Below are 25,056 nucleotides of genomic sequence, written 5' to 3'. Positions count from 1 at the left end.
TTGCTCAGATTCACATTTTAAGAATAATTCTGTCCAGTATTGCTGGTGTATGAAAAAATTTACACCTTGCTTTCCATGGTATTTCACACACCTTTCCCTTCTAGTTACAACCTAAGATTATGCTTTTATTCTAAATATCACCGCACTCCTCTTTCATAATTATTAACAAGCGCTTCCTCCTTCTTTTACGGAATTTCTTTCATTTATGGTTTTTGCGGAGGATGCCATTAACCATGTGGCTGGCTGCCAAAACAAGGCTCTCTCCTCCATTCCATTCGTAGCTTCCAAATCATATCATTTGTGCATTGTAATAAAAGAACGTAATGTCAAAGTTCTCTGCCAATCTGAATTGAATTATAAAAGGTGCCTCGTGCTAATGTATCTATTTCATTTGGGTAGCAGCCTTTGTAAGGGAAAGTTATAAATGAGCTCTAATTTTCTTCATACCACCTACAGCAGTAACCAAGAAACCACTGTATTTCATTATGATGTGAAAGAACAGTTATGTAGGGGGTTTCATTTGAGGAACGGAGGAGTTGTTTAACCATTGTATTTAAAGAGAATGCTTCACATGGGCTAGTAAATCAATGCTTTGCCCAAGAGGTTTGCTAAAAGCCCATTTTTAGGCAATTAAGAATAAGCAGGTATATACACTATGTGCAGCCTGATAAATAATACTGCGATTAGGGTTTTTTCTTATCTTATTAGCACTAATCATGGTTTTGTTGTTAAAAATCATTTGTTTATTCTATGTTAGGTAAGAAGGCAAGTGTAACGCATGACTAGGGTATTATACAGCAGTGTGCCGCAGTTTTGCTCAAATCTCGAGATGCTAAAAAAAAACATGGATATAACTGTGAAGTGATAATTAGCCGCTTCCTACATTGTAAGCAAACATGGGTTTGACCTTGAATCTTGAATGTGCGAAACTAGTTTTAAGATTAGCCAGCAAGGATGTGTGGAATAAACTCCACGAAAAGGAGTTTTAGGAGCAAACAAGCACCACGCACTCTTATTTCAAGTAACTAATGTCATGCTACTTGTAGCAGTGAAAAAGTTGTACCTACTTTAATTTTTACTATACAGTCCCTACACTTCGACATGCTTCATTTCCATTAATAACTTATTAGTTTACTCTATTTCTGTATGCGTAATAAAATAAATTATAACTGTAATGCATTGTGAGCCCCCAAGAAAATTTCAAAATAGGTCAATGTCACTGAGTATTTTTGCTAATATTTTCTAACGATAAAGTGGAATAGTCACAAATACATTTACCCCATTTTAATGTTGAGTAGAACATAAAATATTAATTCTGTTATTGGGGACTAGGTCCTTTTTAGATTGTCTTAACCATCTTGTTGTTTTTTGGATCTCATAAATGGTTATTAAAATTAGTTCAACTTTAAGATGCAGAGAAACTGAAAATAAAATATTTATCAAATTATTTAAATGTACTTTATGTCTAATATATGCTGTCAAACATAACTAATTCTTACAGGCCATGCACTTCAGAAAACTTTTAACTGGCAGCCATTAGCCAAAATATCCTTAAAAAACAGGCAAAATTTGTCAAATGTAAACTCAGAATTGGGAGATGTGAGCAAGCAGACACTTCTAGCAGCAGCTTATTTCTTCTAAAACCAAATATGACATATTGAACTCCAATAACCTAATCCTTCATTTTTCCCAACATTTCACATTGGGACACTCCCAATTACATGGCCATTTGGTCCAAGCAAGTTACGTGCTTGGGGCTTTTTTCCTTGCCGGGATTGTACGGCATGTAGGAATTTGGAGCGTTGCTTTACTTGCTTATCCAGTGATGGATCCAAGGAATTCCGAATTACTCAGCACATTACGTGTTCCACTGATTATGTGGTGTATTACGCCACATGTCCGTGTGGACTTATATACGTAGGCTTAACATCACGCCAGCTTCGTATCAGAATCCTGGAACACATCCGTGACATCAAGGCAGCATCCAATCCATTGGCAGATGAATTTTTGAAGCCTATACCAAGGCATTTTAAAGAAAAACATGAATGCAATAGTCAGCTGCTTCGAGTGCGTGGCATTGACCGTGTCATTATGGATGGACGAGGCGGTGATTTGAAGAAACGTCTTGCCCAGTTGGAAGCCCAATGGATAGTGCGCATTGATTGTATTCGCCCAAAGGGTCTCAATGAGGTCCTTAGTTTTGTCCCATTTTTATAGTTTTTTGTAGTTCCCTTTGGTCTCTATTTAAAACGGTTTTAGTCTAGTGTTTTTAATTTTTGTTTTATTTCTTGATTTTTACATCTCTTTTGTTTATTCAACAGATTATATTTCAATATGTCTTTTCTTATGTGTTTCCTGGAGGCGTATATGGACTTTCTATACTACAGCGGCCTTGGACTGTTCCTGACTGGGAAATTTTGTTTCGATAGCGGTTGCTATCATCTCTACCTTGTGTACTAATTTATTATGTTGCCATCTTTTATATATATATATTTTTTATGTGTATGTATATATACTCTGGTATTCACACACAGGCACTTTTATGCACTTTTATGCACTTTATTATTATATACTATGTTTATTCACTTTTTTATGTACTATTTTTAGCGTTGGTATATATATTTTTATATTTTTGCATATATATATATATATATATATATATATGCACGTGTATCGATACACGGGCACTCGTATGCACTTTATCATTATATTAATTATATATATTCTCTGCCCCTGTGGGCACCTCATATTTTTCCATTTTTTGGTTTTATCACATGCACTGTCACTTTTTATGCTCTAGTGGCCAATATATATATTTATGATTTGGTTTACTGTATATGGATTTTTGTATTTTATATTTATTATTAATATTTAAATATTGTATGTGTCTCACTGTTTTTGATAGGTTTAATGCTTTATTTACTATGGTGTATTTCACTCCTGTTCTTATTTATATGCCCTACACTGGATATTTATTTATTTCACTCAGTCAACCTTTTTAGATTTTGTTAGTGCATTATCACTTCTGTATGTATATGTATATATGTATCCACATATGTGCATATATATGCATTTTATCATTATATACTCTCTGCCCCTGCAGGCACTTTATAATTTATTATATATTTTCAATAATTATTTTTTCATTTCATTATTATTTCTATTATTTGTATTGTTAATTTTGATACACTAGTAGTCAACATATATGTTATATTTATTATTTTTTCTTTCTATGCACGGGTATATATGTTTTATATCCATCACTCATATTATTTATATTGTATGTGTCTCATTATTGAGGGGATACATGCTCCATTTATTATGGTGTATTTCAACTTAGCACTTATTTTATGCTTCATACCGTATATTTAATTAGTGCACCAATCTATTTATTTCCCTTTTTATTATCTCTTTTTCCAGTCAGGGCTGTGTATTCTTTAACACAGGTTTTCCATGCTATGGCCTTTCTGCACGGTCGCCTCCTATTTCAATCTTCTGCTCTCTGCGGTGTGCGCTGCTTCCGGCCGGCGCTTGTTGGTTGCTATGGATACGCGTCCTTCAGACGTCGCTTCTTCGGCTCCTCCCGCTGGCGCGTCAGTGGGGGGCGCCTGGGAGTGACGTCGGACGCTGGTTCGGCCGCTTCCGGCTGGCGCTGGGCGGGATTAGCGCCGCCATTACCGCACCGAGCATTTATTTCATATATATATAAAGAGTCTTGCTCCCATCTTAACACTAGCGCCCCCCGAGGAAGCAATATTTGCGAAACGCGCGTCGGGGCTCCTCTCTTCCGCATATCGCTACAGGGTGACTCTACGTGTGCATATACCCTTTCATCTGTAAGTATACTACATTTTGACTGATGCATATGCTTGGGATTTTTCCCTTATTACACCTAGGCATGGATACTATGATTCGCTTTCAAAATATGCATGAGGCACTTTATTATCCCCTGTGACTCATATGCACACCTATTGTCCCTCTGTACCTGCTCCCCATGTGTGAACTGTCACGCTACTATTGCCAATATATTTGCATACAGATATGATAATTAGGTCTCACATATAGGGCTTTTCTGCCATACTTAACTTACATTAGGCACCTTTATTACTTTAAGTTTTCTTGATCACATGCCTTGTTTTTTATACCTGCTTTTTATATGTGAACTATTACCTTACTAAATGACAGGTTATTGGCTGTGTATCATGATATATACTTTATAATATCATTGAAATATTTATTGTATTGAGTTATGGTATATTTCCCTTCCCTTTAATTATCTTCAGAGCAGGATACATGTGTATGCGGCACTAGTGTCGCTATTCACTTATTACAATTTTTGTCTTTATCATATACTTTATTTGTATGTATTGTTTTAATGGTTCTTGAATAAACTGTAATTTTTAGCTTTTGGAGTCCATCTTTTTCTTGGTTTATTATAAGTTACGTGAAGTGTTAGGGTTCATTGTTACACTTTATAATTTCCACTTTGTGTTTTCAGATTTGTTTTCTTGGTGACTGTTGTCGAAATAAGCAATAGTTTTATTTTTTCATCATTAATAAGCAAAGTTTTTTTTTGTTCCCTACATTGAATTCTGCAATCAATAAAAAGTAAATCTGGTTGTGTTATCTGATAACCTGTAAAAATGAGGCACTTTAAAAAAATAAAATATTTAATTCTAGTTTATATCTATCTAAGGCCGGTTTCACATTAGCGTTTTGAGGAGCTGCGGAGGGCTGTGGACTTCCTCTGTGAAGCCCCGCCCTTGACCGCACCTCCGCCTCTAGCTCCGCCTACTTCTGCATGCGGCCTGCATACCTATCTTTAACATTAGGAATGCAGGTCGGGCCGCTGTATGCGGAAACTTCCGCATGCATCATTTTGACGATGCGGCGACCAGCGTAGGACGCAGCTTGTAGCAATTTCTTTTTTTCTCCGCATCGTCAAAATGATGCATGCGGAAGCATCCGCATACAGTGGCACGACCTGCGTACCTAATGTTAAAGATAGGTACGCAGGCCGCATGCAGAAGTAGGCGAAGCTAGCGGCAGAGGTGCGGCCGAGGGCGGGGCTTCACGGAGGAAGTCTGCAGCCCTCCGCAGCTCCTCAAAACGCTAATGTGAAACTAGCCTAAACTGGTGAGGTAATCTATGATGCAATATGTCACATGACTCACTTCACAAGTCGTTCAGACGTCAGTGATTTTCTCTGCAGTCACACTATCAGTATTTGGTCAGTATTTTACATCAGTATTTGGAAGCCAAAACCAGATGAGGAACAATCAGAGGTAAAGTATGATAGAAAGACGTAACCACTTCTGGATTTATCACCCACTCCTGGTTTTGGCTTAAAAATACTGATGAGAAATACTGACCAAATACTGATAGTGTGACTGCAGCCTTACAAGAAAATCAGTATGAGTTTCCTCAATGTGTTTTTATTAGAGTTTTATCAGTGTTTGGTCAGTGTGTCAGTTTTTACCATCAATGTTTGGTCCAAATTGCATAAGTTTTTCTCAGATGAGAAGCAAACAAAATCTCTTTCTCTATCTTTTCCTATCTAGCAGTATGCGAAAAATGGAAGGCACTTGGATGGCATCAATATCTTATATGTATCCATGATTTGGCAGGGTCCGAGCGAAGGACCACGTATATGTGAATGGCCCCATTCACTATTATAGGTACAAGTGCTAAACCATAAAAAAACAGTATGCAAAAGCGCCCTAAATCACAGTGTAATCAACATTCATGGATTGTACAGTTTAGGCAGGTTTCGTTACCAGTAGTAATGGGTGAACCCGGTATGTTTGGGTCCGGTAGGTTTGGCCAAACATTTAAAAAAAAGTTTGGTTTGAATACCAGAACAATACACAAACTCAAACCCAAACCCAAACCAGTGTGGCGAACACGGGCTCTAATCAGAAATAAGATAATTACTGTCGGTCAGAGAGCTATCGTTCCTACATTGTCATACAGATGACCGCATATGAGCCAGCCGCTCTGACTGGCAGTAAAAAGGTTAACACTCATCAGCATGGTGGCTCACTGATTAGCACTGCAGCCTTGCAGCGCTGGGGTCCTGGGCTCAGATCCCATCAAGGACAACAAAAACAAGGAGTTTGTATGTTCTCCCCATGTTTGCGTGAGTTTCCTTCCACACTCCAAAGACATACTGATAGGGAATTTAGATTGTGAGCCCCATTGGGGACAGTGATGATAATGTATGTAAAGCGCTGTGCAATAAGATAGCGCTATATAAACAAAGCATAATAAAATCAGTGCACACCTTCTGTTGCTGAGAGCAGGAGAGGCTGATAGGGATGACTTTTGTTTGGACATTCTACTTTGCCTAAAAAAATGAAGGTCTAGAATCTTACCTATACTGTACCTATAGTATTATATTTCCTTGCAATAAAATAGTGGCAATGGCCACAAGAGTTAATTAGAGTGTATAAACAACCTCTGGTGCACTCAGTAAAATGGTGCTTCTCTCTCCAAATAAAGAATCCTCTTCTACTGCCGATTATGACATTAGTTTCTTGTTGTGATTCACAGTTTTGCCAGTAAAAACCCGATTGGTGTAATCGTATTTGTGGAAGCTCAAAGCTAATCAATTCCATTTGCAAACATAAAAATGAGCTTCATGAAACCAGAAACCAGGAAGCGATAAGTGTGGACTAGAGATGAGCGAAAATATTAGAGACAAATTGAATCCTACTTGTATATTACAAAAATTCACATTTGCCAAAATGCAGATTTTTGGTAATTCACATCCACTTGGATTATCAAAATGGCAACTGCTGGTTGTCATTTTTCTGAACCATTGTTCGCCATTAAAAGGTTGAAAAATAAATAAATAAGCAATACTTATGTTACCAACCAGATCACTGGTCTCTCCACTCATCATGGTCACCCACCTGGTGCTCATGACATCTTATCAACGTCATGAGCGCCGATGAGTCCCGGGATGTTTCCACACATGTATGAGCAAAGTCCTGGGGCTGATCATGACATCAAGACCTTATATGCACTTGCCTAAAACATTGCAGGCCTCACCAGAACCGAAAGTCCTGATCTAGCTTGAGGAGGTGCAAGGATTCAGCACTCACAGCGGTGATAAGAAGTTGTGACAAACACCAAATGGGTGATGGTGAGGAGTGCGGGGCTTGAGAGGTGAGCGGTAAGGTGAGTGAGTATAAGGATTGTTTTATCTTTTACATCTTATGTGTGATGCCCACCAGGGCCGTGGGGTACTCGGAACCGGGTAGGACAGTTCTTTGGGGAAGTCATGGGGCCATGACCCGACTCCGTGGCCCTGGGTGTGCAATAAAAAAAATGATGTTACAAGGGAAAAAGTTTATATGGGATTAATTAGTGACGCCACCCGTTGTGTTCGGCAATAAGAAATTGGCCGACGCTGCGATTCAGGTCCACTGGGGTGGTTGGTGATGCAGCTGAGATGTTACTGCTCTCCATGGGTAGAGCTAGGCCCCAGGGCAGTTAAAGTGTTAAAGTCAATGATGGTGAATGTTGTAGTGCAGGGCAGGTGGTGCAGTAAAAATTTTGAGTACACAGGCAGGGTGCATTTTTCACACTTTACTCACAGTTCTTAGGTACAGTCCCCAGCCGGGTGCTGTGTTCTCCGGGTCTGTGGTCCAGCCAGCTCTCAGGTAATTTGGGGTTCACTTTCCTGAGACTCCCTTTCTTATGTCCCTTCCCTGGCCGTCCCTCTGTGCTGGCTTCACCCTCCTGCCCTGCGCCTCACACACAGTGTCCCAAGCCAGCAGCCTCGGATCCTGTCGGGTGATGTCCTCCTGTCCACTTGATCCTATGTGGCTGCCTTTTCAGTGATTGTCTGTGGATGTGGCTGTGGCACATACAGATACCACAGCCTCCGGCTTGCTAGCAATTCTCCACTAGTCTGGGGGCCGGTTCCCCCACTGCGACCTAGTCCTTCCACCCAACTGCGGTTGGCGTGGATTCGGACGCCATGGTGGATTTCCTCACTTCCCTGGTCCTAGGACTTCTTCCTTCCTTCTCTCAGGAGCTTCTCTCTCCACGTCTGCTCTTCTCCACTTCTCCACACCAACTTGTAACTGACTCACTAACTCCTCCCTTTTGTTTCCATGACAATTCCTCTAACTGTCACTCTCTCCACCCACATACTCTACCTACTTTCCCTCCAGCCTGAGATCAGGCCCATCCTCAACAGGGTCCGTCCAGATCCCCTGGCCTGGAGTGGTGTGTTGTTGGATGCTAAAGTGTGGGTACCGGGTAGTGCCCCCTCCCTACCAAAGAGCAGAGTACCACACCTCTGGCTGAGGTACAGTACCTCTGTGGCGACTGGACCCTCAGGGGTGCCACATATGCTTATTATGTTCTGGGGTCTGGAGAAAGTCCAGAGCATAAGCAGGGACATTCCATATGAGGAGAATAAACTACAAATCGATTTTTCAGGTGAAAATTGATGTGAACAGGCAAATTTGAATTTTGCCTGATCTGCTCACCTCTAGTGTGAACTTGTTTGCTCTTGAGCACATTATAATAACAATAAATCATTGTGCTTGTTTATTTACATGCAAGTCAAAATCCAAAGACATATGGCCATCTCATTGCTACCACAAAATTTGGGATTTCCAGATGTTAATAATATAAACCTTTAGCTTTTTGGCCCTGATACTAAAATAAATGCATTCCAGCGGCAATGTAGAAAAAAAAAAAATTAAACAGATGTGATGTTAAAAGAGAACATAAAATATTGGGCTAAATTATGCTTACAAAGTACCTTACAAAGTTGGAACTCAACTACAAAGGCTACTGTTCCACTATAGAATGAAAATCTCCTGAAACTTGATCTGGCAAACACTAAAAGCTCAGAAATAAAGGCAGAAGGAAAAAGAGCCATCTGGTCAATCAAATATATTTTTATTATTATTCAGATTTAATCTGGTACATATCTTGCAAAAGACAAAGACAAAAAAAATTATATTTTTGCCGGTAGAACAAGAGGATGATTCTAAACACTGCCTGCCAATTTATTGCTGCCCAGCGCCTCTGAATGTTATGCACTGGGACCACTGGCTGTTATGACTGGACACTTTTGTAAAAGGGCCAAACTAGCACTTGGCAATGGCATTTCTTTAATGGCTATCAGAACATTTTATTGTATTCTTTGTTTTTGCTGTTGCTGGCAACATCTAGCTGTTCAATATGGAAATAATTCAGCCAATAATTTAACGCTCCACTTACTGTAGGTGCATAATTAAATCAAAGCAAACAAATATTGAACATTCTAAGAATCACAAATTCAGCAAGATATGTATCATGCATCACTCAAAATGTTATATATATATATATATATATATATATATATATATATATATATATATGTATATATATATAATTTAAATTGAACCTGTGATGTTATTTTGTCATTGTGTGAAGGGCACTATGTAGCACACTTGTATGGGAAATTCACAGTACAATTGTTTTGAACATTATGACAATATTACGTGGCCGCTATAAAGCACAATTATTTAGAATTATATGAAGTTATTGCTTAGGAAAAGAGTGGCATAGTAATATTTATTTTCCAGTTTTTAAAGTAGAAGTTCTTCCCTTGTGTGTTGTGCCCAGGTACCCCAAACATTTTGCTTTTCTCATTCTGTAAAAAAAAATAAAAAAATAAAAAGCCACTTACTTTCATTTGCTCAGAATGATCTTGGCCTTTTTTTTCATCTGGTAATATGTTGACGTTTGTATTAATTTAGTGAACATATTTACTGTGGCTGATTTGCTGAGAACTATAAGGGCTGGTGCAGATGACCGTGTATTTTCTCATTTGAGAAAATCAAGTTGATTATACAAATGAGTTTGGTGAGAAGGAGATGGAGAAAATATGTTTTCAAACTTCTCCATTCTGTCATTCCTTGGAAATCGAACAGCAATCAGATGTCATCCTTGTGCAGTCCGTTGATTTCAACGGATTAATTGACTTTCATGGCCTTGTGCAATCCAAATGTCAGATCAAACTCAGGTTTGCAACGATTGTTTCCTAGGGCTGGCTCAGTCCAGGCACACTGGGAAAAAAAAAATTGGACCTGTGCACAGCCCCATAGAATAACATTGGCTTAGGGTGCGATCTGATGTTTTGTTGGATCACCCTTGAACCGAAAATACATTTGTCTGCACCTGCCCTGATACTTTTTTATATAGTGGGTTTTTCGGATTATAAGATGCACTTTTTTCCCAAAAAATTTGGGAGGAAAATTGGGGTGCATCTTATAATGCAGATATACCTTACCAGCCACAGGCTGGGATGAGGGGGGTGTCCAGTGCTCCTGCGGGTGTACGGTGCAGCTGCGGGGGCTCTGCCAACATCTTGTGAAAGGCCAAGGCCCCCGCAGCGACATGGTTTCCTATGTGCTGGACTGGATTCCGGGAAAATGGCTGTCGGCCGGGGGCGGTGCATGCGCAGATAGAGATCTCGGCACCAAGATCTCAGGAGATGAGATCTCAGTGCTGAGATCTCATCTCCCGAGATCTTGGTGCCGAGATCTCCACCTGTGCATGCGCCACCCCCGGCCGACAGCTGTTTTCCCAGAGTCCACTGCACAGGAAACCATGTCACTTGCAGGGAGCTCTGGCTTTTCACAAGATGTCGGCACAGCCCCTGCAGTAGCACCAGACACCCAGAGCAATGGACACTCGCAGTGGCACCCCACACATCCAAACACCCCCTCATACTAGAATGCAGCAACGCTCCACTCTTGCCTCCTCCAGCAGCAACCCTGGGACCCTGCTTCACCGCAGCCACCACCCCCTGGCAAGCAATAAGATGCATGAATTATAAAAAGCACCACCATTTCATTGAAAAACTTTTTTTTTTCTCCGCAAAATTTGGGATGCGTCTTATAATACAGAGTGTTTTATAATCCGAAAAATACGATGTATGATTCTTTATTAACCCCTTTCTGCCAGCTGACGGGATAGCACGTCAGCTGGCAATATCCCTCGCTTTGAGGTGGGCTCTGGCGGTGAGCCCACCTCAAAGCCGTAACATGTCAGCTGTTTTCAACAGCTGACATGTGCACGCAATGTGCGCGAGCAGAATCGCGATTCGCCCGCTCCCATTAACAAGTTAAATGCCACTGTCAAACTCTGACAGCGGCATTTAACAAGCACTCCCAGCTGCGCGGCCGGAGGTACTCACACCGCTGGCCCCGTCACATAATTGGAGGTCATCGGTGCGTTGCCATCACAACCAGAGGTCTCCTTGAGACCTCTATGGTTGTTGATGGCAGATTGCTATGAGCACCACCCTGTGGACGGTGCTCATAGCAAGCCTGCAATTCTGCTGCATAGAGGTGATCTGTGCATAACCTCTGTGTAGCAGAGGCGATCGAGTAGTGCATGCTTGTAGCCTCAGCCTCCTATGGAGGCTATTGAAGCATGATGCAATTTTAAAAAAGTGTTTAAAAATATAAAAAATAGATATATATGTAAAAGTTCAAATCACCCCCCTTTCGCCCTGATCAAAATAAAACAAAAAAAATATCAAACCTACACATATTTGCTATCGCTGTATTCCGAATCGCCCGATCTATCAATGAAAAAAAGATTAACCTGTTCACTAAATGGCGTAGCAAGAAAAGCAATCAAATCGGCAAAATTACCTTTTTTTGGTCGGTGCGACATTGCATTAAAATTCAATAACAGGTGATCAAAAGAACGTATCTGCCCACACGTGGTATTATTAAAAACGACAGCTCAGCGCGCAAAAAATAAGCCCTCACCCAACCCCAGATCACGAAAAATGGAGACGCCACAGGTATCGGAAAATTGTAAAAAAAAATTTTTGTAGCAGATTTTGGAATTACCGTCACACTAGCTGTATTTGGTCAGTATTTTACATCAGTATTTGTAAGTCCAAACCAGGAGTGGAACAATTAGAGGAAAAGCATAATAGAAACATATGCACAACTTCTGCATTTATCACCCACTCCTGCTTTTGGCTTACAAATACTGATATAAAATACTGACTAAATACTGCTAGTGTGACGGCAGCCTTACTATGAATAAAATGCAACCTTAAAGGGGCAGCATGGTGGCTCAGTGGTTAGCACTGCAACCTTGCAGCGCTCTGGTCCTGGGTTCATATCCCACCAAGGACAACATCTGCAAGGAGTTTATATGTTCTCCCCGTGTTTGTGCGGGTTTCCTCCTGGTTCTCCAGCTTTCTCCCACACTCTAAAGACATACTGATTGGGAATCTAGATTATGAGCCCCATCGGGGACAGTGATGATGATGTCTGTAGAGTGCTGTGGAATTAATTACGCTATATAAGCGAGGAAAATAAATAAATATAAGTTTATGTCACTAAAAATAGATACTTTGATCAATCTACTAAAAAAGCAAATGATAGTTTTCAATATTTTTCTTTCTTTAACTCCTTCATGACCTTTGACATATAGGTACATTGAAGGTCGTTTAACTCAGCATTGGAGCCCATATCTTTCTTCACACATGATGGCTGATTTAATCAGCTGTCAATTGCCTCTAACAGCCGCGAGTGGATCCGAGATCCACCCGCAGCTGTTAACATGTTAGGGCATGCTAGGTTAGGCTATGGGTTGAACTAGATGGACTTAAAATCTTCCTTCAACCTCAATAACTATGTAACTATGTAACCAGTTAACAACGGCATTTAACATGTCACAAGTCCAGTCCATCGGCGCCTCTGTCACTTGATCATAGGGTGCTGATGGGTTGTCATGTCAGCTGGGGATCTACAGAAGACCCCTGTGCCTGTCATTGTTAATTTCCTGTGAATGCTGGCTCGAGGAAAGCATTAATAGGAAATCATGATTTTAACTACACATAGTGGTGCTGAAGCAGACCATCACAGATTCAAGTCTCCAAAGGGGACTATTGAAGCCAGTAAAAAGAAAAAAAAGTTTAAAAAATAAGTTCAAATCAACCCTTGTTTGCCCCATTGAAAATAAAACAATACATAACTAAAAAATACACATATTTGGCATCACAGCATTCAGAAATACCTGATCTATCAATATATAATAACAATTAGGCTGTTTGCACACGTAGCAGATTTTTCGCGGTTTTTTTGTGGTTTTTCGCTATAAAAACGCTATAAAACCGCGAAAAAACGCTCACATTAAGCATCCTATTTAATAGAATGCAATCCGCATTTTGTATGCACATGCTGCGTTGTTTTCCTGAGCGGAATCGCATTCCAAAAATTTTTTTTTCTAAAAACTGCATCCCTCAAGGTGCTCAAAACCACATTCAAGAAGTTTATTAACCCTTCAGGTGTTTCACATGAATTTTTGGAATGTTTAAAAAAAAATGAACATTTAACTTTTTTTCACAAAAACTTTACTTCAGCTCCAATTTGTTTTATTTTACCAAGGGTAACAGGAGAAAATGGACCCCAAAAATTGTTGTACAATTTGTCCTGAGTACGCCAATACCCCATATGTGGGGGTAAACCACTGTTTGGGCGCATGGTAGAGCTCAGAAGGGAAGGAGCGCCATCTGACTTTTCAATGCAAAATTGACTGGAATTGAGATGGGATGCCATGTTGCGTTTGGAGGGCCCCTGATGTGCCTCAACAGTGGAAACCCCCCACAAGTGACACCATTTTGGAAAGTAGACCCCTTAAGTAACTTATCTAGAAGTGTGGTGAGCACTTTGACCAAATAAGTGCTTCACAGAAGTTTATAATGCAAAGCCTGTGTTCTGGTGAACTCCCTGCTTCAGCTGCTCACTACTCGGTGGTCTGCCTCGCCCCTTTCAGCTGCATCTCACCTCTGGAACTGCTGTGACGGGCAGCTCACCTGTGGAAGGATTTCCCTAGTTTGCTAAAACTTTTCCCAATGTTGTGCCTCTTTGCACAACCACACCAGGTGAGCAAGATTCTAGTGTTGCTTTTCTCACCAACAGAGTTTACTCATCTACTACACTTAGATAGAGCTCTCCCTCTTTTATCCTTCATCCTCTTTCAGGACTTCATGCTCAATGCACCACCTGCATATTTTTAAATTTCCACAAAAATGATATTTTCGCCCCCAATTTTTTATTTTCCCAAGGGTAAAAGAAGAAATTGGACCCCAATAGTTGTTGTGCAATTTGTCCTGAGTATGCTGATACCCCATATGTGGGGGTAAACCACTGTTTGGGTTCATGGCAGAGCTCGGAAGGGAAGGAGCGCCATTTGACTTTTCAATGTAAAATTGACAGGAATTGAGATGGGACGCCAAGTTGTGTTTGGAGAGCCACTGATGTGCCTAAACATTGAAACCCCCAACAAGTGACATCATTTTGGAAAGTAGACCCCCTAAGGAACTTATCTAGATGTGTGGTGAGCACTTTGACCCACCAAGTGCTTCACAGAAGTTTATAATGCAGAGCCGTAAAAATAAAAAATCATATTTTTTCACAAAAATGATATTTTCGCCCCCAATTTTTTATTTTCCCAAGGGTAACCGAAGAAATTGCACTCCAAAAGTTGTTGTGCAATTTCTACTTAATAAGCTGATACCCCATATGTGGGGGTAAACCACTATTTGGGCACATGGCAGAGCTCGGAAGGGAAGGAGCGCCATTTGGAATGCAGACTTAGATGGATCTGCAGGTGTCACGTTCCATTTGCAGAGCCCCTGATGTACCTAAACAGTAGAAACCCCCCACAAGTGACCCCATATTGGAAACTAGACCCCCCAATGAACTTATCTAGATGTGTTGTGAGAACTTTTAACCCCCAAGTGTTTCACTACAGTTTATAACGCAGAGCCGTGAAAATAAAAAATCATTTTTTCCCACAAAAATGGTTTTTCAGCCCCCCAAATTTTTATTTTCCCAAGGGAACAAGAGAAATTGGACCCCAAAAGTTGTACCCCTGTTTGGGAGCACGGGAGAGCTTGGAAGGGAAGGGGCACTGTTTTACTTTTTCAATGCAGAATTGGCTGGAATTGAGATCGGACGCCATGTCCCGTATGGAGAGCCCTGATGTGCCTAAACAGTGGAAACTCCCAATTGTAACTGAAACCCTAACCCAAACACACCCCTAACCCTAATCCCAACCATAACCCTAACCCCAACCACACCCCTAACCCTAATCCCAACCCTAACCACACCCCTAAATCCAACACCCCCCAACCTTAACCCTAACTTTAGCCCCAGCCCTAACCCTAACTTTAGCCCCTACCCTAACTATAGCCCTAACCCTAGCCCCAACCCTAAGCCTAGCCCCAACCCTAACCCCAACCCTAACACTATCCCTAATCCTAGCCCTAACCTTAGCCCTAACCCTAACCCTAATGGGAAAATATAAATAAATACATTTTTTAAATTTACATTTACATTTTTCCCTAACTATGGGGGTGATAACTTGATTTACTTTTATAGCAGGTTTTTTAGCTGATTTTTATGATTGGCAGCTGTCACACACTAAAAGACGCTTTTTATTGCAAAAAATAGTTTTTGCGTCTCCACATTTTGAGAGCTATAATTTTTCCATATTTTGGTCCACAGAGTCATGTGAAGTCTTGTTTTTTGCGGGACGAGTTAATGTTTTGATTGGTAACATTTTGGGGCACGTGACATTTTTTGTTCGCTTTTTATTCCGATTTTTGTGAGGAAGAATGTCCAAAAAACAGCTATTCTTGAATTTGTTTTGTGGGGAGCGTTTATACCATTCCATGTTTTGTAATATTGATAAAGCAGTTTTATTCTTCGGGTCAGTACGATTACAGCGATACCTCATTTATATATTTTTTTATGTTTTGGCGCTTTTATACGATAAAAACTAGTGTTGAGCATTCCGATACCGCAAGTATCGGGTATCGGCCGATACTTGCGGTATCGGAATTCCGATACCGAGTTCCGATATTTTTGTGATATCGGAAATTGGAATCGGAAGTTCCCAGTGTATGGTTCCCAGGATGTGGAGGAGAGGAGACTCTCCTTCAGGCCCTGGGATCTATATTCATTTAAAAAATAAAGAATTAAAATAAAAAAATATGGATATACTCACCCCTCCAGAGGCCCCTGGACCTTACCGATGTAACCGGCAGCCTCCGTTCCTAAGAATGAGGAGTTTAGGACCTGCGATGATGTTGCGGCTTGTGATTGGTCGCGTGAGCGGTCACATGAGCGGTCACGCGACCAATCACATGCCGTCACATCATCGAAGGTCCTAAACTCCTCATTCTTAGGAACGGAGGCTGCCGGTTACATCGGTAAGGTCCAGGGGCCTCTGGAGGGGTGAGTATACCCATATTTTTTATTTTAATTCTTTATTTTTTACATGAATATGGATCCCAGGGCCTGAAGGAGAGTTTCCTCTCCTTCAGACCCTGGGAACCATCCAGGATAGCTTCCGATACTTGTGTTCCATTGACTTGTATTAGTATCGGGTATCGGTATCGGCGATATCCGATATTTTTCGGGTATCGGCCGATACTATCCGATACCGATACTTTAAAGTATCGGAAGGTATCGCTCAACACTAATAAAAACTATTTTATAGAAAAAATAATTATTTTTGCATCGCTTTATTCTGAGGACTATAATTTTTTTATTTTTTCGCTGATGATGGTGTATAGCAGCCCCTTTTTTGCGGGACAAGATGATGTTTTCAGCGGTACCATGGTTATTTATATCCGTCTTTTTGATCGCGTGTTATTTCACTTTTTGTTTGGCGGTATGATAATAAAGTGTTGTTTTTTTGCCTCGTTTTTTTTTACGGTGTTCACTGAAGGGGTTAACTAGTGGGAGAGTTTTATAGGTTGGGTCGTTACGGACGCGGCGATACTAAATATGTGTCCTTTTATTCTTTTTTTTATTTAGATAAAGAAATGTATTTATGGGAACAATATTTCTTTTTCTTTATTTAGGAATTATTATTATTTTTCTTTTTTTTACATAACTAAATATTTTTTTTTTACATTATCACATTGACCCGGGGGGGGGGGGGGCATCACTATATAGTGATAGATTGCTGATCTGACACTTTGCAGAGCACTGTGTCAGATCAGCGATCTGATGTGCACTGCTCCTGACTTACCAGCGCCTGCTCTGAGCAGGCGCTTGGTAAGCCACCTCCTTGCAGGACCCGGACGTAGCCCCGTGGCCATTTTGGATCTGGGGCCTGCAGGGAGGAGACGCTCGGTACAAGGTGAGCACATCGCCTTGTACCGAGGGTCTCAGGGAAGCCCGCAGGGAGCCCCCTCCCTGTGCAATGCTTTTCTATGCCCCCGGAACGCTGCGATCATGTTTGATCGCAGTGTGCCGGGGGTTAATGTGCCGGGGGCGCTCTGTGACCGCTCCTTGCACATTGTGCCGGATGTCAGCTGCGATAGTCAGCTGACACCCAGCCGCGATCATCTGCGCTCCCCCCGTGGGCGCGGCCGATTGCATATGACGTACTATCCCATCACTGGGAATTAAGTCCCAGGTCACCTCGATGGGATAGTACGTCATATGGGATTAAGGGGTTAAATAAAAAAAAAACTATACATGTGTGGTATCTGCATGCTCGTAATGGTCTGGACAATCATACTGCCAGGTCAGGTAACCATGTAGTGAACATGGTAAATAAAAAAAACAAAAAAACAATTGTGGAATTTCATTTTTTCCCCATTTTTCCAGTACACTATATGGTAAAATCAATGGTGTCATTCAAAAGTACAACTCATGCCACAAAAAACAAGCCCTATATATGACTATATTGACAGAAAAATAAAAAAGTCATGGCTCTGTGAATAAGGGGAACAAAAAGTGAAAGCGCAAAAAAATGGAAAATCACAAAGTCATGAAGGGGTTAAAACTAGTTTAGAATTTAACCAATAGCTAATATGAAATTAAGATTAGATTACATTGAAAGAACAGTGAAAAGGCTGACTAAATACTTATTAACATGGAAGTAAATTATTTTTTTTTTATTGAATTAGTGTGCTACAAATTATGTGTCATACTTCAGAAAAAAGCTTCTGGGGACCTCGCTGTCCAACTTATCTCCCGCTTGGTGCCCAGCAGCTATTAAACTATATTTTTCTCAACGCTGCAGCATTTCAGTTAAAGATATATATCTGAAGTCATGCAGCCCTGATCTGATACATGCTGCCTGTGGATCGAGCAGCATGCATCAGCTGTCAGGTTCCCTTTAAGTAACAAATATACTAAATCCTGGTGGCCTCAGGCTTGATTATCTCTAGACAACATTAAGACATATCTCATATGCTGAATAGGAATCCTTTCTTGCTAAAACAGTACCTACTTGGTTCTCCACTAAACTGCTGCACAAGGATGAAAAATGAAGCTCTTACGTTTGTTTCCAAGTCTGCCTCCCGTTATCAAATGATGAATCCAAATATATGAATTTTTCTTTTGCGTTCTGTAGACATTGTAAGGTAGTGTGTGATAGACCTCAGATCCCTTGCTCATTTTAGTCTTCTGTAAGAATAAGTTGTCTACTGTTTTATAAACATAACGTGCCCAAAATGAAATATGCACCGCATGCTAAAGGTATAGAACATGCTAAAGGTATAAGGGTATATCAGAACCAAATAGCAGCATTTAGGTAAATATAAAAATAAGTATTTGTTGAATAATACAGAGCCCCGCCCACGCCAAATAGCCACACTCACTCAACACACAGTGCTGAGGAGGGGGGCACACAGGGCTGAGGAGGGGGGTCACACCTTTCTGAGAAGGGGGTACACAGTGCTGAGGAGGGGCACACAGGGCTGAGGAGGGGGTCACACAGCACTGAGGAGGGGGATCACACAGTGCAGAGGAGGGGGGTCACACAGTGCAGAGGAGGGGGGTCACACAGTGCAGAGGAGGGGGGTCACACAGTTCAGAGGAGGGGGTCACACAGTGCAGAGGAGGGGGGGTTGCACGGCTTCTGTATCTCTCACAAGCAGTCTATTACCCCCAATGGCCGCACTTTTGTCAGGAGAGTCCACAGCACTCACCTCGGCCCCCAGCTCTGTACCACCGGCTCTCTCAGTGACAACACCAATGTAAGCATGTACTCCCTGCCCCAGAACTCCATGCCAGCCGTGGCTGCTCACTTCATTGCCAGGCAACCAGCAGTCAACCAGCCAGAGAAGTGCAGGGAGGAAGAGGAAATAATGAGGTTTTATGAGGGGGAGCCGGGAGGTAGGTGCACGCTCAGGTACGAGGCAGTGAGAGGCCATGGCAAGGGACGTCCATGACATATTTGCCTGGACAGGCAGGAAAACAGGAGTCGGTGTGGCACCGAATAATACACAGCAGGGCCCCCTTTTGCCATGCAATAAGTAGTACAGGAGAGAGGTCTGGTACACAGTCGCTCTATTTCTGGAACGTTTTTGAGAAAATGACACCAAAATCACATTGAGCTTGGTTCTGTTTAAAATTAACATAATCATTATAATTTGTTGTAACTAACCACAGTTTGTAAGGATTCCGGACTTCCCTTGTTCCTGTTCGCCCTGATCCAAGATGGAGTCTTGGATTTCACCCTGTCATGGAACTTCCTGTCTGTCCTGATTATTTAAGTCCGAGTCATGTGGTGTTCTGTGCCTGAGTATTTTGTGCTGCTGGCTCCTGAGCTTCTGCCTGTGGTCTGGAGAACTCCCTGCTTCAGCTGCTCACTACTCGGTGGTCTGCCTCGCCCCTTTCAGCTGCATCTCACCTCTGGAACTGCTGTGACGGGCAGCACACCTGTGGAAGGATTTCCCTTGTTTGCTAAACTTTTCCCAGTGTTGTGCCTCTTTGCACAACCACACCAGGTGAGCAAGATTCTAGTGTTGCTTTTCTCACCAAGAGAGTTTACTCATCTACTACGCTTAGATAGCGCTCTCCCTCTTTTATCCTTCCTCCTCTTTCAGGACTTCATGCTCAATGCACCACCTGCATATTTTTAAACTTCCACAAACAAGTGCTGTGCACACGTAAGATCAAGTTATGCTGGAAATCTTCATTTAAGTACTGTGTGCATTTTTACTACACTTCTGCTGGATTCCCAAGTTTAAGTACTATGTGCATTTTCACTAACAACCTACTGGACTTCCTTGTCAAGTGTCTTGTTTGCTCCCTCGTCATATCCTTGCTGGACTGGTTAATATTAGCGGTCGCGTCCCGCTATTCACTGTGCTGTGATTTACCATATTGTGCTGAGCACCTCGTTACAATTGCAGGAATTTCTGTGTTAGTTCTGTTTGCATTTTTGTTTTGTTTAAATACATCATTTACTACAGCTTTGCTCTCAGACTGGTTTTATCCCACGCTATCAGATTCCTTAGTACCTATATGTTGTTACACAGTTAGTTATTATGCCCGGGCAACTCCGGGCTCCTCAGCTAGTAACTAAATAAAGCTGGCCATACACATGAGAGCATTCAGATGAACCTTCATTTACCGATAGCTATCGCTCCTGATTTCTCCATGCAGATGAGTTCTAACTCAGCAGAGCATGCAGTATATATGTTTCAAATGATAAAAGACAGCCATGGTACAAGCAGCTTATTACCCCTGAAAACCAAAATTACTTGGCTTGAAATATCTAATCCTTCTCTTTTGACATTGCCTGTTGAAATAGAGTTGAGAAATCTCTTCGAAATCAGGGGATTCGGCCGACTTTCAGCTAATATTGTATTAATGGATTTTAGAATGCAGTAGATACATTGCATCCTATATAGGCTTGTTGATGGGTTGAGATAACCAGAACTCATGGATTTCTACCAGAAATAAAGTTCTGCACCCCTCTGTAAATAGTGATGGAACCTAACGAAGTGAGTAGCCACTCAACACCAGGTAATTAAGAAATTATGTTTACTAAGCCAGATTTGAGATGGAGTTGAACTTTATTTTGCACTCACGATTTGTTGACTGCTTTAGAGATATTTGTGCTTATGATATTTCATTTTACATATGTACAGTAAATGACCATTCTTTGATTGCAAAGTTGGTTCCTCTGCTAACATTTAAGTGAGACAAGGACATGCTATATATTTAGACTAGTATTTATTTAGAATGCAATCCATTTCTACTAGTCAAGAAGAGGAAAAGCACACACTATTGTGAAAAAAATTTAAGCAGGTGTGGAAAAAATGCTGCAAAGTAAGAATACTTAAACAAAAAGGAAGAATACATACTTCATTTTATTTCATTAACAAAATGCTAAATGAATGAATAAAAGATAAATCTAAATTAAATTAAGAATTGGTGTCACCACAATTTGCCTTCAAAACAGCATTCATTCTCCTACAATAGGCACACTTACACACAGTTTTTTTAACTAATTCGACAGGGTGGTTGTTCCAACATCTTGAAGAACTTCATCCATCACGCAGTCATGCAATACCATCAAGAAGGCATCTGATTGTTATAAAATCTATTCTGTACCAAGAAACATAGAGCTAATGTCGTTAAGAAGTATCTTCAATGTAAAAAAGCACAAAGAGTCATAGAAGTGATGGTATGGCACCACAAAGTTCTGATCTCTACATCAATGAATCTGTGTGTGATTACATGAAGGATTTGCATAAGCTGACATACACAGAAGATCTGTGGTTAGTTTTCCCAGATGTTTGAAACAACTTCCTTACTGAAGTCCTTCAAAGACTGTGTGCAAGTGTAAGTAATGCTTTGTTTTGAAGGCAAAGCGTTGACACAACAAATATTGATTTGAATTAGATCTTTTTAGTTTATTCACTTTGCATTTTGTTAAATGATAAAAATAAAACATTTTCTTGTCCGTTTTTTAAAGCATTATTGTTTGGCAGCATTTTTTACAAACACTTCTGTACAGTACTGGATATATGCCTTTGTGTCAACATCTGTTACTGGATGGGCTACTCAACTCCCTTTCTTTGGCAGCTGCACAGCAGTATGCCTTGCAGATGAGGGCCAGAAATAGCATGTGCTCAAGTGGGGGACAAACAGATTATCTTCTTGGTTATTATTAGGTAACTTTATTATTTTATTTTATTTTTTATTTTTATTACAAGGGACATTGGCTTCAGTGGACTGGGTGTTGATGTGAGTATGGTTTAATTTAGATTCATTAAATCAGTTTGTATCATTCTTTCAATTAAAAGGAACCTGACACCCCCAAAATCGAAGATGAGCTAAGCCACCAGCATCAGGGGATTATCTACAGCATTCTGTAAAGCTGTAGATAAGCCACTGATGTATCCTGAAAGATGACAAAAAGAGGTTAGATTATACTCACCTGGGGGGCGGTCTGATCCGATGGGCATCGCGGTCTGGTCCAGGGCCTCCTATCTTCACAGGATGACGTCCTTTTCTTGTCTTGACACTGCGGCTCCAGCGCAGGCGTACTTTGTCTGCTCTGTTGAGGGCAAAGCAAAGTACTTCAGTGTACAGGCGCCGGGCCTCTCTGACCTTTCCCGGCACCTGCGCACAACAGGGCAGACAAAGTACACCTGCGCCGGAGCCGCAGCTTGAATACAAGAAGAGGACATCATCATAAGAAGATGGGAGGCCCCGGTCTGGACTGTGATGCCCATCGGACTGGACCACAGCAGGACCGCCCCTGGGTGAGTATAATATAACCTCTTTTTCTCATCTTTCAGGATACATCGGGGGCTTATCTACAGCATTACAGAATGCTGTAGATGAGCCCTGATGCCAGAGGGCTTAGCTCATCTTTGATTTTGGGGGTGACAGGTTCCCTTTAAAGGACTTTATTAAGGGTGTGTGTGTTTTTTAGACAATATCACTATTGGGGTTTGTAAAGGGGGCATCTTATAGACATCTTTATTAATAATGACTATTGTTATTATTATTACCTCTCTATTGCTACCCTCTGGGCTTGATATCACCTGACAATACAAAGGTGACAAACTATCACCCCATTTGCCACCGCACCAGGGCAAGTGGGAAGAGCAAGGATAAGTGCCAGATTTGGCGCATCCTATGGATGTGCCTTTTCTGGGAGGCTGAAAGTTGATGTTTTTAGCCTGGGAGGGGGCCAATATCTATGGCCCCTTCCTAGCCTATTAATATCAGCCTGCAGCTGTCTAACAAACCTTTGCTGGCAATTAATTATGCAATTGTTTTGGGGGGTCCCACATTTTAATAATCAGTAAGGCTAAGTATACAGTTGTGAGCTGATATTAATAACCTGGGAACCTGAATGGGTATTACCCTTTAAACAAGCTATAGATATCAGCCTCCAGCCATTGGTTTTCCCTCTGCTGATTAATAAAATTTCAGAAAATAATTTAGTATGTAAAACAATACATGTACAGTAAGCTACACAAGCACTGTACTGATTATATATGTGACTGGCATCTTTCCATCTCTGTTTATATCTATTCTATCAGTTATATTCAATTGGGTCATGTTGTGATTTTAATATATGCAGGAGATGAATTGACGGCTTTTCAAAGGACATCGGTGTGTAAAAATTAAATGGTCCGAGTGCAGTGCAATGTTTTTTCTTTTTTTCACACTTATTGACTTGCATTGGCAAGTCTCGTCCAAGAGACTAGGACAAGTGCAGTATACTGCAATTTTTTCCTCAGGCTGATTTCAGCTGAAAAAAAAAACTGTGACTCATAGCTTAACATTGGTCAGATTTTTTATCGGATTGCACTCGCCCATTTGTACCACCTGAGTGTGGCTGATCAGAAAAGCTGTTTGAGTTGTTGCATGAGGTATCAGGGCTCCTAGCACAGCGGGCTTACAGCGGTCCCTCGCCCACCTCTTCTTATTTTAAACTTAAATTTAAAACTCTAAATGCTGGACCAGACCCTGATACTCATGCATGGCCCATGGCTGCTGTGCTATTATCAAATGTCTATTGTGGGTCAACTAATGCCACTTTTCCTGAAGCCTGCCACTAATTTTTGGAAATGTTCGGTCTACAAGTTGGGTCTCCTTCATATGTGTTGCCTGAATTTGGCAGGGCTCTCAGAATACCAGGCCTATACCTGTCGCTCATCCATTTGCTACTGATCAATGTTTAAGCTAAAAATGCTGGTCCAACCCTGTCCCAGGCCCTGTTCCATGCATCCATGCTGAGCAATTATACTATGTGTACTCTGGGTCAATTGATGCCACTTTTCCTGGTGTCTGCCCCCAATTTGAGCTGTTTTGGCAGATTTGTGACCCTTCTGAAGGTGTTGTCTATGCGTTTAGTTTTGCCTCCCATCCACTGAATTCAACAATTCAATTCAATAGTGTTGAGCGATACCTTCCGATATTCAAAAGTATCGGTATCGGATTGGATCGGCCGATATCCAAAAAATATCGGATATCGCCGATACCCATACCCGATACCAATACAAGTCAATGGGACACAAATATCGGAAGCTATCCTGGATAGTTCCCAGGGACTGAAGGAGAGGAAACTCTCCTTCAGGCCCTGGGATCCATATTTATGTAAAAAATAAAGAATAAAAATAAAAAATATGGATATACTCACCCCTTCGACGGCCCCTGGCTCTCAGCGGTGCAACCGGCAGCCTCCGTTCCTAAGAATGCAGTGAGTGTAGGACCTGTGATGACGTCGCAGTCACATGAGCGGTCACGCGACCAATCACAAGACAGCGATGTCATCGCAGGTCCTACACTCACTGCATTCTTAGGAACGGAGGCTGCCGGTTGCACCGCTGAGGTCCAGGGTCCGTCGGAGGGGTGAGTATATCCATATTTTTTATTTTTATTCTTTATTTTTTATATGAATATGGATCCCAGGGCCTGAAGGAGAGTCTCCTCTCCTCCAGACCCTGGGAACCATACGCACCGCACACGCCTGGGAACTTATAGGAACTTCCGATTTCGATTTCCGATATCACAAAAATATCGGAACTCGGTATCGGAATTCAGATACAGCGAATATCGGCCGATACCCGATATTTGCAGTATCGGAATGCTCAACACTATCAACGAACTGTTCAGCGAACATGAGGACGTTCACCAATCCGAACTGAATCAAACCTTGGAAGATTCACTCATCTCTAGTTGACAGAAAGTAGCTGAATCTCTGGCAGGAGTGATCAATTATCAGCACAGGGTA

General features: G+C 41.3%; 1 protein-coding gene across 3 annotated transcripts in view; it reads right to left on the bottom strand.

Moving 5' to 3' along the window:
- ENTREP2 (endosomal transmembrane epsin interactor 2) overlaps nucleotides 1-25,056 on the bottom strand; it is a 1,414,087-nt gene that overhangs the window by 693,084 nt on the left and 695,947 nt on the right. Inside the window, exon 1 of one of the 3 annotated variants that reach the window (XM_077263900.1) lies at nucleotides 7,602-7,739. The exons of the other annotated variants lie outside the window; for them this stretch is intronic. The gene's annotated coding sequence lies outside the window, so the exon portion shown is untranslated. Of the gene's footprint in view, nucleotides 1-7,601; nucleotides 7,740-25,056 lie in introns of those variants that run through there. 3 annotated transcript variants of the gene reach the window in all.

This window comes from Ranitomeya variabilis, chromosome 5, assembly GCF_051348905.1.
Source record: "Ranitomeya variabilis isolate aRanVar5 chromosome 5, aRanVar5.hap1, whole genome shotgun sequence".
NCBI classification, from domain to species: domain Eukaryota; kingdom Metazoa; phylum Chordata; class Amphibia; order Anura; family Dendrobatidae; genus Ranitomeya; species Ranitomeya variabilis.
The sequence above is the reverse complement of the archived record's forward strand: the minus strand, read 5'-3'. Positions and strand labels throughout refer to the sequence as shown.